General features: G+C 44.4%; 1 long non-coding RNA gene and 5 other non-coding genes across 7 annotated transcripts; all 6 read right to left on the reverse strand.

The window, feature by feature from the left end:
* Window positions 1–1,106: 1,106 nt before the first annotated feature.
* On the reverse strand, window positions 1,107–11,388 carry LOC147080314 (uncharacterized). Of its 2 annotated transcripts, XR_015077385.1 has the most exons (5): window positions 10,866–11,388; window positions 8,516–8,704; window positions 6,168–6,356; window positions 3,818–4,006; window positions 1,109–1,656 (listed from the first exon to the last, which is right to left on the reverse strand). It is a non-coding gene; the product is annotated as an uncharacterized LOC147080314 (long non-coding RNA). The 2 variants fall into 2 exon arrangements; XR_015077384.1 differs by lacking the exon at window positions 10,866–11,388 and having other exon boundaries at window positions 1,107–1,656; window positions 8,516–9,039.
* On the reverse strand, window positions 1,843–2,006 carry LOC147080315 (U1 spliceosomal RNA). The gene has a single exon (XR_015077389.1). It is a non-coding gene; the product is annotated as a U1 spliceosomal RNA (small nuclear RNA).
* Window positions 4,193–4,356, reverse strand: LOC147080316 (U1 spliceosomal RNA). Its single transcript, XR_015077390.1, has one exon. It is a non-coding gene; the product is annotated as a U1 spliceosomal RNA (small nuclear RNA).
* On the reverse strand, window positions 6,543–6,706 carry LOC147080317 (U1 spliceosomal RNA). Its single transcript, XR_015077391.1, has one exon. It is a non-coding gene; the product is annotated as a U1 spliceosomal RNA (small nuclear RNA).
* LOC147080318 (U1 spliceosomal RNA) lies at window positions 8,891–9,054 on the reverse strand. The gene has a single exon (XR_015077387.1). It is a non-coding gene; the product is annotated as a U1 spliceosomal RNA (small nuclear RNA).
* Window positions 11,241–11,404, reverse strand: LOC147080319 (U1 spliceosomal RNA). Its single transcript, XR_015077386.1, has one exon. It is a non-coding gene; the product is annotated as a U1 spliceosomal RNA (small nuclear RNA).
* Between the last annotated feature and the right edge of the window lie 886 nt (window positions 11,405–12,290).

The following is a 12,290-nucleotide window of genomic DNA, read 5'->3' on the forward strand; positions in this document are numbered from 1 at the left end:
GTTAACTCTGTTTCTCTCTCCACGATGGGGGGGGGGGGGCGGCGGTGAGGAGGTCAGTAACGGGGGTGGGGGTGGGGAGAGATCAGGAACTCAGGGGGGAGAAGGTCAGGAAATCGGGGGGGAGAAGGTCAGGAACTTGGGGGGAGACGGTCAGGAACCCGGGGGAGATGAAGGTCAGGAACTGGGGGGGTAAGATGGGTCATTTTCAGGTTGGGAAACTATAACTACTGGGGTGCCACAGGGATCAGTGCTGGGGCCTCAACTATTTACAATCTATATTAGTGACTTGGATGAAGGGACCGAATGTAAGGTAGCCAAATTTGCTGATGATACAAACATAGATGGGCAAACAAATTGTGTGGAGGACACAAAAAATCTCCAAAGGGATATAGATAGGCTCAGTGAGTGGGCAAAAATCTGGCAGATGGAGTTTAATGTGGGTTATCCACTTTGGTAGGAAAAATAAAAAAGTAAAATGCTGAGGAATAGATGGATCTGGGTACCTTTGTACATGAATCACAAAACGTTAGCATGCAGCTACAGCAAGTAATTAGGAAGGCCAATGGAGTGTTGGCCTTTATTGCAAAGTAGGGAAGTCCTGTTACAACTGTATGGGGCATTGGTGAGACCACACCTGGAGTGCTGCGTAGTTTTGGTCTCCTTATTTAAGGAAGGATATACTTGCATTAGAGGCAGTTCAGAGAAGGTTCACGAGGTTGATTCTGGAGATGAAGGCGTTATCTTATGAAGAAATTTTGGGCCTATACTCATTTGCGTTTAGAAGAATCAGAGGGAATCTTATTGAAACATATAAGAATCTGAAGGGGCTTGACAGGGTAGATGCAGAGAGGATGTTTCCCCTCGTGGGGAAATCTAGAACTAGGGGGCATAATTTCAGAACAAGGGGGCACCCATTTAATTTGGAAATTAGGAGGAATTTCTTCTCTCAGAGGATGGTGAATCATTGGAATTCTCTTCCCCAGAGAGCTGGGGAGGCTCGGGCATTGAATATATTTAAGGTGGGGATAGACAGATTTTTGAAAGGTAAGGGAGTCAAGGGTTATTGGGAACGGGCAGGGAAGTGGAGGTGAGGCCAAGATCAGATCAGCTATGATCTTATTGAATGGTGGAGCAGGCTCGAGGGGCCAAATGACCTACTCCTGCCCCTATGTCTTATTTGTCTTTTGTAATTAGGGATGGGCAATAAATGCTGGTCTTGCCAATGATACCAGGAATGATGAAAAAAAATGCCAGCAGACGCACGATGGGCCGAATGGCTTCCTTCTATGCTGTACCAGTCTATAGGTAGTTAATAACAACTTGTATTTATATAGCGCCTTTAACGTAGTAAAACATGCCAAGGCACTGCACAGGAGTATTTTAAGACAAAAAATTTGACAACATTGAACATTTTGCCAAAGTCCAGAGTTGGCATGCAGCTTTGAAAATATTGTGGTGTGGACTTACTAGTGTGAATAATGTAGAGTTTTTATACAAAATGCGTAATTTCTTAGTTGTAGAGATCCATTCCCTTAGAATAGAAATGTGAGCACTTTGATTGCTTATCAGAAGATTAATACACTGACGTATGACCTGTTGAGTTGTTTCTTAGCATTGAGTCTTGTGGAAGAAGGTTCTCTTGTATAACAGCTCCCTCTGTTGGAAATAAAGTGAAGTTAAGGTGAAAACAAAATTAGCTAAAATAACATTATATAAGTTAATTTAGTTGCAAAAACGTTGTAAAATGATGGCAGGAACATGATTAAAACAACAAACGTATGTGTACTGGAAAGAACAGCTATCCCAACATGAAAAATGGTCCATCTATTCTTGGTTATGAATCAGGGGAGAGCGCGAACGCAGTCCCCCACTACCACAAATTTTGCAGTCGAGTATCCTGCATTTGAGGACATCGCAGGCGTCAGCACACCCGAAGTGCAATGGGTTAGCCTCGTCCTGGGAGAACCACCTTCTTGATCATGGTCTCTCCCCTGCCAGGTAAGTATGATTTTTTGCCCCACACAGTGCCTCCCGACACCATTCACTGCCTCTTACCGTGTCAACGACCCATTTTAAAAAGTCACAATGTCCCTTCAATCAGAAAGTGCTGCTGCTCTGACATGTCAATTCTGTAAAAGATTGCAATATGTCACGATAGCCCCTTTGAGAAAATACTGTAGTGATAAAGAACCTGCCATGCTTATTTGCATATTGCCCTTAAAAGGAAATGAACCCCCCTTCAGTAATGCAATAGCAAAATACTGCGGATGCTGGAAATCTGAAATAACGGACAACGCTGGAAAAACTCAGCAGGTCAGGTAGCATCCGTGGAGAGAGAAACAGAATTAACGTTAACTCTGTTTCTCTCTCCACGATGGGGGGGGGGGGGCGGCGGTGAGGAGGTCAGTAACGGGGGTGGGGGTGGGGAGAGATCAGGAACTCAGGGGGGAGAAGGTCAGGAAATCGGGGGGGAGAAGGTCAGGAACTTGGGGGGAGACGGTCAGGAACCCGGGGGAGATGAAGGTCAGGAACTGGGGGGGTAAGATGGGTCATTTTCAGGTTGGGAAACTATAACTACTGGGGTGCCACAGGGATCAGTGCTGGGGCCTCAACTATTTACAATCTATATTAGTGACTTGGATGAAGGGACCGAATGTAAGGTAGCCAAATTTGCTGATGATACAAACATAGATGGGCAAACAAATTGTGTGGAGGACACAAAAAATCTCCAAAGGGATATAGATAGGCTCAGTGAGTGGGCAAAAATCTGGCAGATGGAGTTTAATGTGGGTTATCCACTTTGGTAGGAAAAATAAAAAAGTAAAATGCTGAGGAATAGATGGATCTGGGTACCTTTGTACATGAATCACAAAACGTTAGCATGCAGCTACAGCAAGTAATTAGGAAGGCCAATGGAGTGTTGGCCTTTATTGCAAAGTAGGGAAGTCCTGTTACAACTGTATGGGGCATTGGTGAGACCACACCTGGAGTGCTGCGTAGTTTTGGTCTCCTTATTTAAGGAAGGATATACTTGCATTAGAGGCAGTTCAGAGAAGGTTCACGAGGTTGATTCTGGAGATGAAGGCGTTATCTTATGAAGAAATTTTGGGCCTATACTCATTTGCGTTTAGAAGAATCAGAGGGAATCTTATTGAAACATATAAGAATCTGAAGGGGCTTGACAGGGTAGATGCAGAGAGGATGTTTCCCCTCGTGGGGAAATCTAGAACTAGGGGGCATAATTTCAGAACAAGGGGGCACCCATTTAATTTGGAAATTAGGAGGAATTTCTTCTCTCAGAGGATGGTGAATCATTGGAATTCTCTTCCCCAGAGAGCTGGGGAGGCTCGGGCATTGAATATATTTAAGGTGGGGATAGACAGATTTTTGAAAGGTAAGGGAGTCAAGGGTTATTGGGAACGGGCAGGGAAGTGGAGGTGAGGCCAAGATCAGATCAGCTATGATCTTATTGAATGGTGGAGCAGGCTCGAGGGGCCAAATGACCTACTCCTGCCCCTATGTCTTATTTGTCTTTTGTAATTAGGGATGGGCAATAAATGCTGGTCTTGCCAATGATACCAGGAATGATGAAAAAAAATGCCAGCAGACGCACGATGGGCCGAATGGCTTCCTTCTATGCTGTACCAGTCTATAGGTAGTTAATAACAACTTGTATTTATATAGCGCCTTTAACGTAGTAAAACATGCCAAGGCACTGCACAGGAGTATTTTAAGACAAAAAATTTGACAACATTGAACATTTTGCCAAAGTCCAGAGTTGGCATGCAGCTTTGAAAATATTGTGGTGTGGACTTACTAGTGTGAATAATGTAGAGTTTTTATACAAAATGCGTAATTTCTTAGTTGTAGAGATCCATTCCCTTAGAATAGAAATGTGAGCACTTTGATTGCTTATCAGAAGATTAATACACTGACGTATGACCTGTTGAGTTGTTTCTTAGCATTGAGTCTTGTGGAAGAAGGTTCTCTTGTATAACAGCTCCCTCTGTTGGAAATAAAGTGAAGTTAAGGTGAAAACAAAATTAGCTAAAATAACATTATATAAGTTAATTTAGTTGCAAAAACGTTGTAAAATGATGGCAGGAACATGATTAAAACAACAAACGTATGTGTACTGGAAAGAACAGCTATCCCAACATGAAAAATGGTCCATCTATTCTTGGTTATGAATCAGGGGAGAGCGCGAACGCAGTCCCCCACTACCACAAATTTTGCAGTCGAGTATCCTGCATTTGAGGACATCGCAGGCGTCAGCACACCCGAAGTGCAATGGGTTAGCCTCGTCCTGGGAGAACCACCTTCTTGATCATGGTCTCTCCCCTGCCAGGTAAGTATGATTTTTTGCCCCACACAGTGCCTCCCGACACCATTCACTGCCTCTTACCGTGTCAACGACCCATTTTAAAAAGTCACAATGTCCCTTCAATCAGAAAGTGCTGCTGCTCTGACATGTCAATTCTGTAAAAGATTGCAATATGTCACGATAGCCCCTTTGAGAAAATACTGTAGTGATAAAGAACCTGCCATGCTTATTTGCATATTGCCCTTAAAAGGAAATGAACCCCCCTTCAGTAATGCAATAGCAAAATACTGCGGATGCTGGAAATCTGAAATAACGGACAACGCTGGAAAAACTCAGCAGGTCAGGTAGCATCCGTGGAGAGAGAAACAGAATTAACGTTAACTCTGTTTCTCTCTCCACGATGGGGGGGGGGGGGCGGCGGTGAGGAGGTCAGTAACGGGGGTGGGGGTGGGGAGAGATCAGGAACTCAGGGGGGAGAAGGTCAGGAAATCGGGGGGGAGAAGGTCAGGAACTTGGGGGGAGACGGTCAGGAACCCGGGGGAGATGAAGGTCAGGAACTGGGGGGGTAAGATGGGTCATTTTCAGGTTGGGAAACTATAACTACTGGGGTGCCACAGGGATCAGTGCTGGGGCCTCAACTATTTACAATCTATATTAGTGACTTGGATGAAGGGACCGAATGTAAGGTAGCCAAATTTGCTGATGATACAAACATAGATGGGCAAACAAATTGTGTGGAGGACACAAAAAATCTCCAAAGGGATATAGATAGGCTCAGTGAGTGGGCAAAAATCTGGCAGATGGAGTTTAATGTGGGTTATCCACTTTGGTAGGAAAAATAAAAAAGTAAAATGCTGAGGAATAGATGGATCTGGGTACCTTTGTACATGAATCACAAAACGTTAGCATGCAGCTACAGCAAGTAATTAGGAAGGCCAATGGAGTGTTGGCCTTTATTGCAAAGTAGGGAAGTCCTGTTACAACTGTATGGGGCATTGGTGAGACCACACCTGGAGTGCTGCGTAGTTTTGGTCTCCTTATTTAAGGAAGGATATACTTGCATTAGAGGCAGTTCAGAGAAGGTTCACGAGGTTGATTCTGGAGATGAAGGCGTTATCTTATGAAGAAATTTTGGGCCTATACTCATTTGCGTTTAGAAGAATCAGAGGGAATCTTATTGAAACATATAAGAATCTGAAGGGGCTTGACAGGGTAGATGCAGAGAGGATGTTTCCCCTCGTGGGGAAATCTAGAACTAGGGGGCATAATTTCAGAACAAGGGGGCACCCATTTAATTTGGAAATTAGGAGGAATTTCTTCTCTCAGAGGATGGTGAATCATTGGAATTCTCTTCCCCAGAGAGCTGGGGAGGCTCGGGCATTGAATATATTTAAGGTGGGGATAGACAGATTTTTGAAAGGTAAGGGAGTCAAGGGTTATTGGGAGCGGGCAGGGAAGTGGAGGTGAGGCCAAGATCAGATCAGCTATGATCTTATTGAATGGTGGAGCAGGCTCGAGGGGCCAAATGACCTACTCCTGCCCCTATGTCTTATTTGTCTTTTGTAATTAGGGATGGGCAATAAATGCTGGTCTTGCCAATGATACCAGGAATGATGAAAAAAAATGCCAGCAGACGCACGATGGGCCGAATGGCTTCCTTCTATGCTGTACCAGTCTATAGGTAGTTAATAACAACTTGTATTTATATAGCGCCTTTAACGTAGTAAAACATGCCAAGGCACTGCACAGGAGTATTTTAAGACAAAAAATTTGACAACATTGAACATTTTGCCAAAGTCCAGAGTTGGCATGCAGCTTTGAAAATATTGTGGTGTGGACTTACTAGTGTGAATAATGTAGAGTTTTTATACAAAATGCGTAATTTCTTAGTTGTAGAGATCCATTCCCTTAGAATAGAAATGTGAGCACTTTGATTGCTTATCAGAAGATTAATACACTGACGTATGACCTGTTGAGTTGTTTCTTAGCATTGAGTCTTGTGGAAGAAGGTTCTCTTGTATAACAGCTCCCTCTGTTGGAAATAAAGTGAAGTTAAGGTGAAAACAAAATTAGCTAAAATAACATTATATAAGTTAATTTAGTTGCAAAAACGTTGTAAAATGATGGCAGGAACATGATTAAAACAACAAACGTATGTGTACTGGAAAGAACAGCTATCCCAACATGAAAAATGGTCCATCTATTCTTGGTTATGAATCAGGGGAGAGCGCGAACGCAGTCCCCCACTACCACAAATTTTGCAGTCGAGTATCCTGCATTTGAGGACATCGCAGGCGTCAGCACACCCGAAGTGCAATGGGTTAGCCTCGTCCTGGGAGAACCACCTTCTTGATCATGGTCTCTCCCCTGCCAGGTAAGTATGATTTTTTGCCCCACACAGTGCCTCCCGACACCATTCACTGCCTCTTACCGTGTCAACGACCCATTTTAAAAAGTCACAATGTCCCTTCAATCAGAAAGTGCTGCTGCTCTGACATGTCAATTCTGTAAAAGATTGCAATATGTCACGATAGCCCCTTTGAGAAAATACTGTAGTGATAAAGAACCTGCCATGCTTATTTGCATATTGCCCTTAAAAGGAAATGAACCCCCCTTCAGTAATGCAATAGCAAAATACTGCGGATGCTGGAAATCTGAAATAACGGACAACGCTGGAAAAACTCAGCAGGTCAGGTAGCATCCGTGGAGAGAGAAACAGAATTAACGTTAACTCTGTTTCTCTCTCCACGATGGGGGGGGGGGCGGCGGTGAGGAGGTCAGTAACGGGGGTGGGGGTGGGGAGAGATCAGGAACTCAGGGGGGAGAAGGTCAGGAAATCGGGGGGGAGAAGGTCAGGAACTTGGGGGGAGACGGTCAGGAACCCGGGGGAGATGAAGGTCAGGAACTGGGGGGGTAAGATGGGTCATTTTCAGGTTGGGAAACTATAACTACTGGGGTGCCACAGGGATCAGTGCTGGGGCCTCAACTATTTACAATCTATATTAGTGACTTGGATGAAGGGACCGAATGTAAGGTAGCCAAATTTGCTGATGATACAAACATAGATGGGCAAACAAATTGTGTGGAGGACACAAAAAATCTCCAAAGGGATATAGATAGGCTCAGTGAGTGGGCAAAAATCTGGCAGATGGAGTTTAATGTGGGTTATCCACTTTGGTAGGAAAAATAAAAAAGTAAAATGCTGAGGAATAGATGGATCTGGGTACCTTTGTACATGAATCACAAAACGTTAGCATGCAGCTACAGCAAGTAATTAGGAAGGCCAATGGAGTGTTGGCCTTTATTGCAAAGTAGGGAAGTCCTGTTACAACTGTATGGGGCATTGGTGAGACCACACCTGGAGTGCTGCGTAGTTTTGGTCTCCTTATTTAAGGAAGGATATACTTGCATTAGAGGCAGTTCAGAGAAGGTTCACGAGGTTGATTCTGGAGATGAAGGCGTTATCTTATGAAGAAATTTTGGGCCTATACTCATTTGCGTTTAGAAGAATCAGAGGGAATCTTATTGAAACATATAAGAATCTGAAGGGGCTTGACAGGGTAGATGCAGAGAGGATGTTTCCCCTCGTGGGGAAATCTAGAACTAGGGGGCATAATTTCAGAACAAGGGGGCACCCATTTAATTTGGAAATTAGGAGGAATTTCTTCTCTCAGAGGATGGTGAATCATTGGAATTCTCTTCCCCAGAGAGCTGGGGAGGCTCGGGCATTGAATATATTTAAGGTGGGGATAGACAGATTTTTGAAAGGTAAGGGAGTCAAGGGTTATTGGGAGCGGGCAGGGAAGTGGAGGTGAGGCCAAGATCAGATCAGCTATGATCTTATTGAATGGTGGAGCAGGCTCGAGGGGCCAAATGACCTACTCCTGCCCCTATGTCTTATTTGTCTTTTGTAATTAGGGATGGGCAATAAATGCTGGTCTTGCCAATGATACCAGGAATGATGAAAAAAAATGCCAGCAGACGCACGATGGGCCGAATGGCTTCCTTCTATGCTGTACCAGTCTATAGGTAGTTAATAACAACTTGTATTTATATAGCGCCTTTAACGTAGTAAAACATGCCAAGGCACTGCACAGGAGTATTTTAAGACAAAAAATTTGACAACATTGAACATTTTGCCAAAGTCCAGAGTTGGCATGCAGCTTTGAAAATATTGTGGTGTGGACTTACTAGTGTGAATAATGTAGAGTTTTTATACAAAATGCGTAATTTCTTAGTTGTAGAGATCCATTCCCTTAGAATAGAAATGTGAGCACTTTGATTGCTTATCAGAAGATTAATACACTGACGTATGACCTGTTGAGTTGTTTCTTAGCATTGAGTCTTGTGGAAGAAGGTTCTCTTGTATAACAGCTCCCTCTGTTGGAAATAAAGTGAAGTTAAGGTGAAAACAAAATTAGCTAAAATAACATTATATAAGTTAATTTAGTTGCAAAAACGTTGTAAAATGATGGCAGGAACATGATTAAAACAACAAACGTATGTGTACTGGAAAGAACAGCTATCCCAACATGAAAAATGGTCCATCTATTCTTGGTTATGAATCAGGGGAGAGCGCGAACGCAGTCCCCCACTACCACAAATTTTGCAGTCGAGTATCCTGCATTTGAGGACATCGCAGGCGTCAGCACACCCGAAGTGCAATGGGTTAGCCTCGTCCTGGGAGAACCACCTTCTTGATCATGGTCTCTCCCCTGCCAGGTAAGTATGATTTTTTGCCCCACACAGTGCCTCCCGACACCATTCACTGCCTCTTACCGTGTCAACGACCCATTTTAAAAAGTCACAATGTCCCTTCAATCAGAAAGTGCTGCTGCTCTGACATGTCAATTCTGTAAAAGATTGCAATATGTCACGATAGCCCCTTTGAGAAAATACTGTAGTGATAAAGAACCTGCCATGCTTATTTGCATATTGCCCTTAAAAGGAAATGAACCCCCCTTCAGTAATGCAATAGCAAAATACTGCGGATGCTGGAAATCTGAAATAACGGACAACGCTGGAAAAACTCAGCAGGTCAGGTAGCATCCGTGGAGAGAGAAACAGAATTAACGTTAACTCTGTTTCTCTCTCCACGATGGGGGGGGGGGGGCGGCGGTGAGGAGGTCAGTAACGGGGGTGGGGGTGGGGAGAGATCAGGAACTCAGGGGGGAGAAGGTCAGGAAATCGGGGGGGAGAAGGTCAGGAACTTGGGGGGAGACGGTCAGGAACCCGGGGGAGATGAAGGTCAGGAACTGGGGGGGTAAGATGGGTCATTTTCAGGTTGGGAAACTATAACTACTGGGGTGCCACAGGGATCAGTGCTGGGGCCTCAACTATTTACAATCTATATTAGTGACTTGGATGAAGGGACCGAATGTAAGGTAGCCAAATTTGCTGATGATACAAACATAGATGGGCAAACAAATTGTGTGGAGGACACAAAAAATCTCCAAAGGGATATAGATAGGCTCAGTGAGTGGGCAAAAATCTGGCAGATGGAGTTTAATGTGGGTTATCCACTTTGGTAGGAAAAATAAAAAAGTAAAATGCTGAGGAATAGATGGATCTGGGTACCTTTGTACATGAATCACAAAACGTTAGCATGCAGCTACAGCAAGTAATTAGGAAGGCCAATGGAGTGTTGGCCTTTATTGCAAAGTAGGGAAGTCCTGTTACAACTGTATGGGGCATTGGTGAGACCACACCTGGAGTGCTGCGTAGTTTTGGTCTCCTTATTTAAGGAAGGATATACTTGCATTAGAGGCAGTTCAGAGAAGGTTCACGAGGTTGATTCTGGAGATGAAGGCGTTATCTTATGAAGAAATTTTGGGCCTATACTCATTTGCGTTTAGAAGAATCAGAGGGAATCTTATTGAAACATATAAGAATCTGAAGGGGCTTGACAGGGTAGATGCAGAGAGGATGTTTCCCCTCGTGGGGAAATCTAGAACTAGGGGGCAAAATTTCAGAACAAGGGGGCACCCATTTAATTTGGAAATTAGGAGGAATTTCTTCTCTCAGAGGATGGTGAATCATTGGAATTCTCTTCCCCAGAGAGCTGGGGAGGCTCGGGCATTGAATATATTTAAGGTGGGGATAGACAGATTTTTGAAAGGTAAGGGAGTCAAGGGTTATTGGGAGCGGGCAGGGAAGTGGAGGTGAGGCCAAGATCAGATCAGCTATGATCTTATTGAATGGTGGAGCAGGCTCGAGGGGCCAAATGACCTACTCCTGCCCCTATGTCTTATTTGTCTTTTGTAATTAGGGATGGGCAATAAATGCTGGTCTTGCCAATGATACCAGGAATGATGAAAAAAAATGCCAGCAGACGCACGATGGGCCGAATGGCTTCCTTCTATGCTGTACCAGTCTATAGGTAGTTAATAACAACTTGTATTTATATAGCGCCTTTAACGTAGTAAAACATGCCAAGGCACTGCACAGGAGTATTTTAAGACAAAAAATTTGACAACATTGAACATTTTGCCAAAGTCCAGAGTTGGCATGCAGCTTTGAAAATATTGTGGTGTGGACTTACTAGTGTGAATAATGTAGAGTTTTTATACAAAATGCGTAATTTCTTAGTTGTAGAGATCCATTCCCTTAGAATAGAAATGTGAGCACTTTGATTGCTTATCAGAAGATTAATACACTGACGTATGACCTGTTGAGTTGTTTCTTAGCATTGAGTCTTGTGGAGGAAGGTTCTCTTGTATAACAGCTCCCTCTGTTGGAAATAAAGTGAAGTTAAGGTGAAAACAAAATTAGCTAAAAATAACATTATAGTTAATTTATAGTTGCAAAAACGCTGTAAAATGATGGCAAGAACGTGATCGGAACAACAAACATATGTGTACTGGAAAGAACAGCTATCCCAACATGAAAAATAGTCCATCTATTCTTGGTTATGAATCAGGGGAGAGCGCGAACGCAGTCCCCCACTACCACAAATTTTGCAGTCGAGTATCCCGCATTTGGGGACATCGCAGGCGTCAGCACACCCGAAGTGCAATGGGTTAGCCTCGTCCTGGGAGAACCACCTTCTTGATCATGGTCTCTCCCCTGCCAGGTAAGTATGATTTTTTGCCCCACACAGTGCCTCCCGACATCATTCACTGCCTCTTACCGTGTCAACGACCCATTTTAAAAAGTCACAATGTCCCTTCAATCAGAAAGTGCTGCTGCTCTAACATGTCAATTCTGTTAAAATATTGCGATATGTAATGATATTCCCTTTGAGACAATACTGTAGTGATAAAGAACCTGCCATGCTTATTTGCATATTGCCCTTAAAAGGAAATGAACCCTCCCTCAGTAACGCAATAGCAAAATACTGCGGATGCTGGAAATCTGAAATAACAGACAACGCTGGAAAAACTCAGCAGGCCAGGCAGCATCTGTGGAGAGAAAAACAGAATTAACGTTAACTCTGTTTCTCTCTCCACGATGGGGGGGGGGGGGGGCGGCGGTGAGGAGGTCAGTAACGGGGGGGGGGGCGGGTGGGGAGAGATCAGGAACTCAGGGGGGAGAAGGTCAGGAAATCTGGGGGGGGGGGAAAGGTCAGGAACTTGGGGGGGAGAAGGTCAGGAACCCGCGGGGGGGCGGGGAGAAGGTCAGGAACTGGGGGGGTAAGATGGGTCATTTTCAGGTTGGGAAACTATAACTACTGGGGTCCCACAGGGATCAGTGCTGGGGCCTCAACTATTTACAACTATATTAGTGACTTGGATGAAGGGACCGAATATAAGGTAGCCAAATTTGCTGATGATACAAACATAGATGGGAAAACAAATTGTGTGGAGTTAACTCTGTTTCTCTCTCCACGGATGGGGGAGGGCGGGGGGGAAATCAGGAACTCAGGGGGGAGAAGGTCAGGAACTGGTGGGGGGGGGAGAAGGTCAGGAACCCGAGGGAGGGGGGGTGGTGGGAGAAGGTCAGGAGCCCAGGGGGGGGGAAGGTCAGA

This window comes from Somniosus microcephalus, unplaced genomic scaffold, assembly GCF_052327205.1.
Source record: "Somniosus microcephalus isolate GS21.2 unplaced genomic scaffold, FLI_Smic_1.0 scaffold1723, whole genome shotgun sequence".
Classification (NCBI taxonomy): domain Eukaryota; kingdom Metazoa; phylum Chordata; class Chondrichthyes; order Squaliformes; family Somniosidae; genus Somniosus; species Somniosus microcephalus.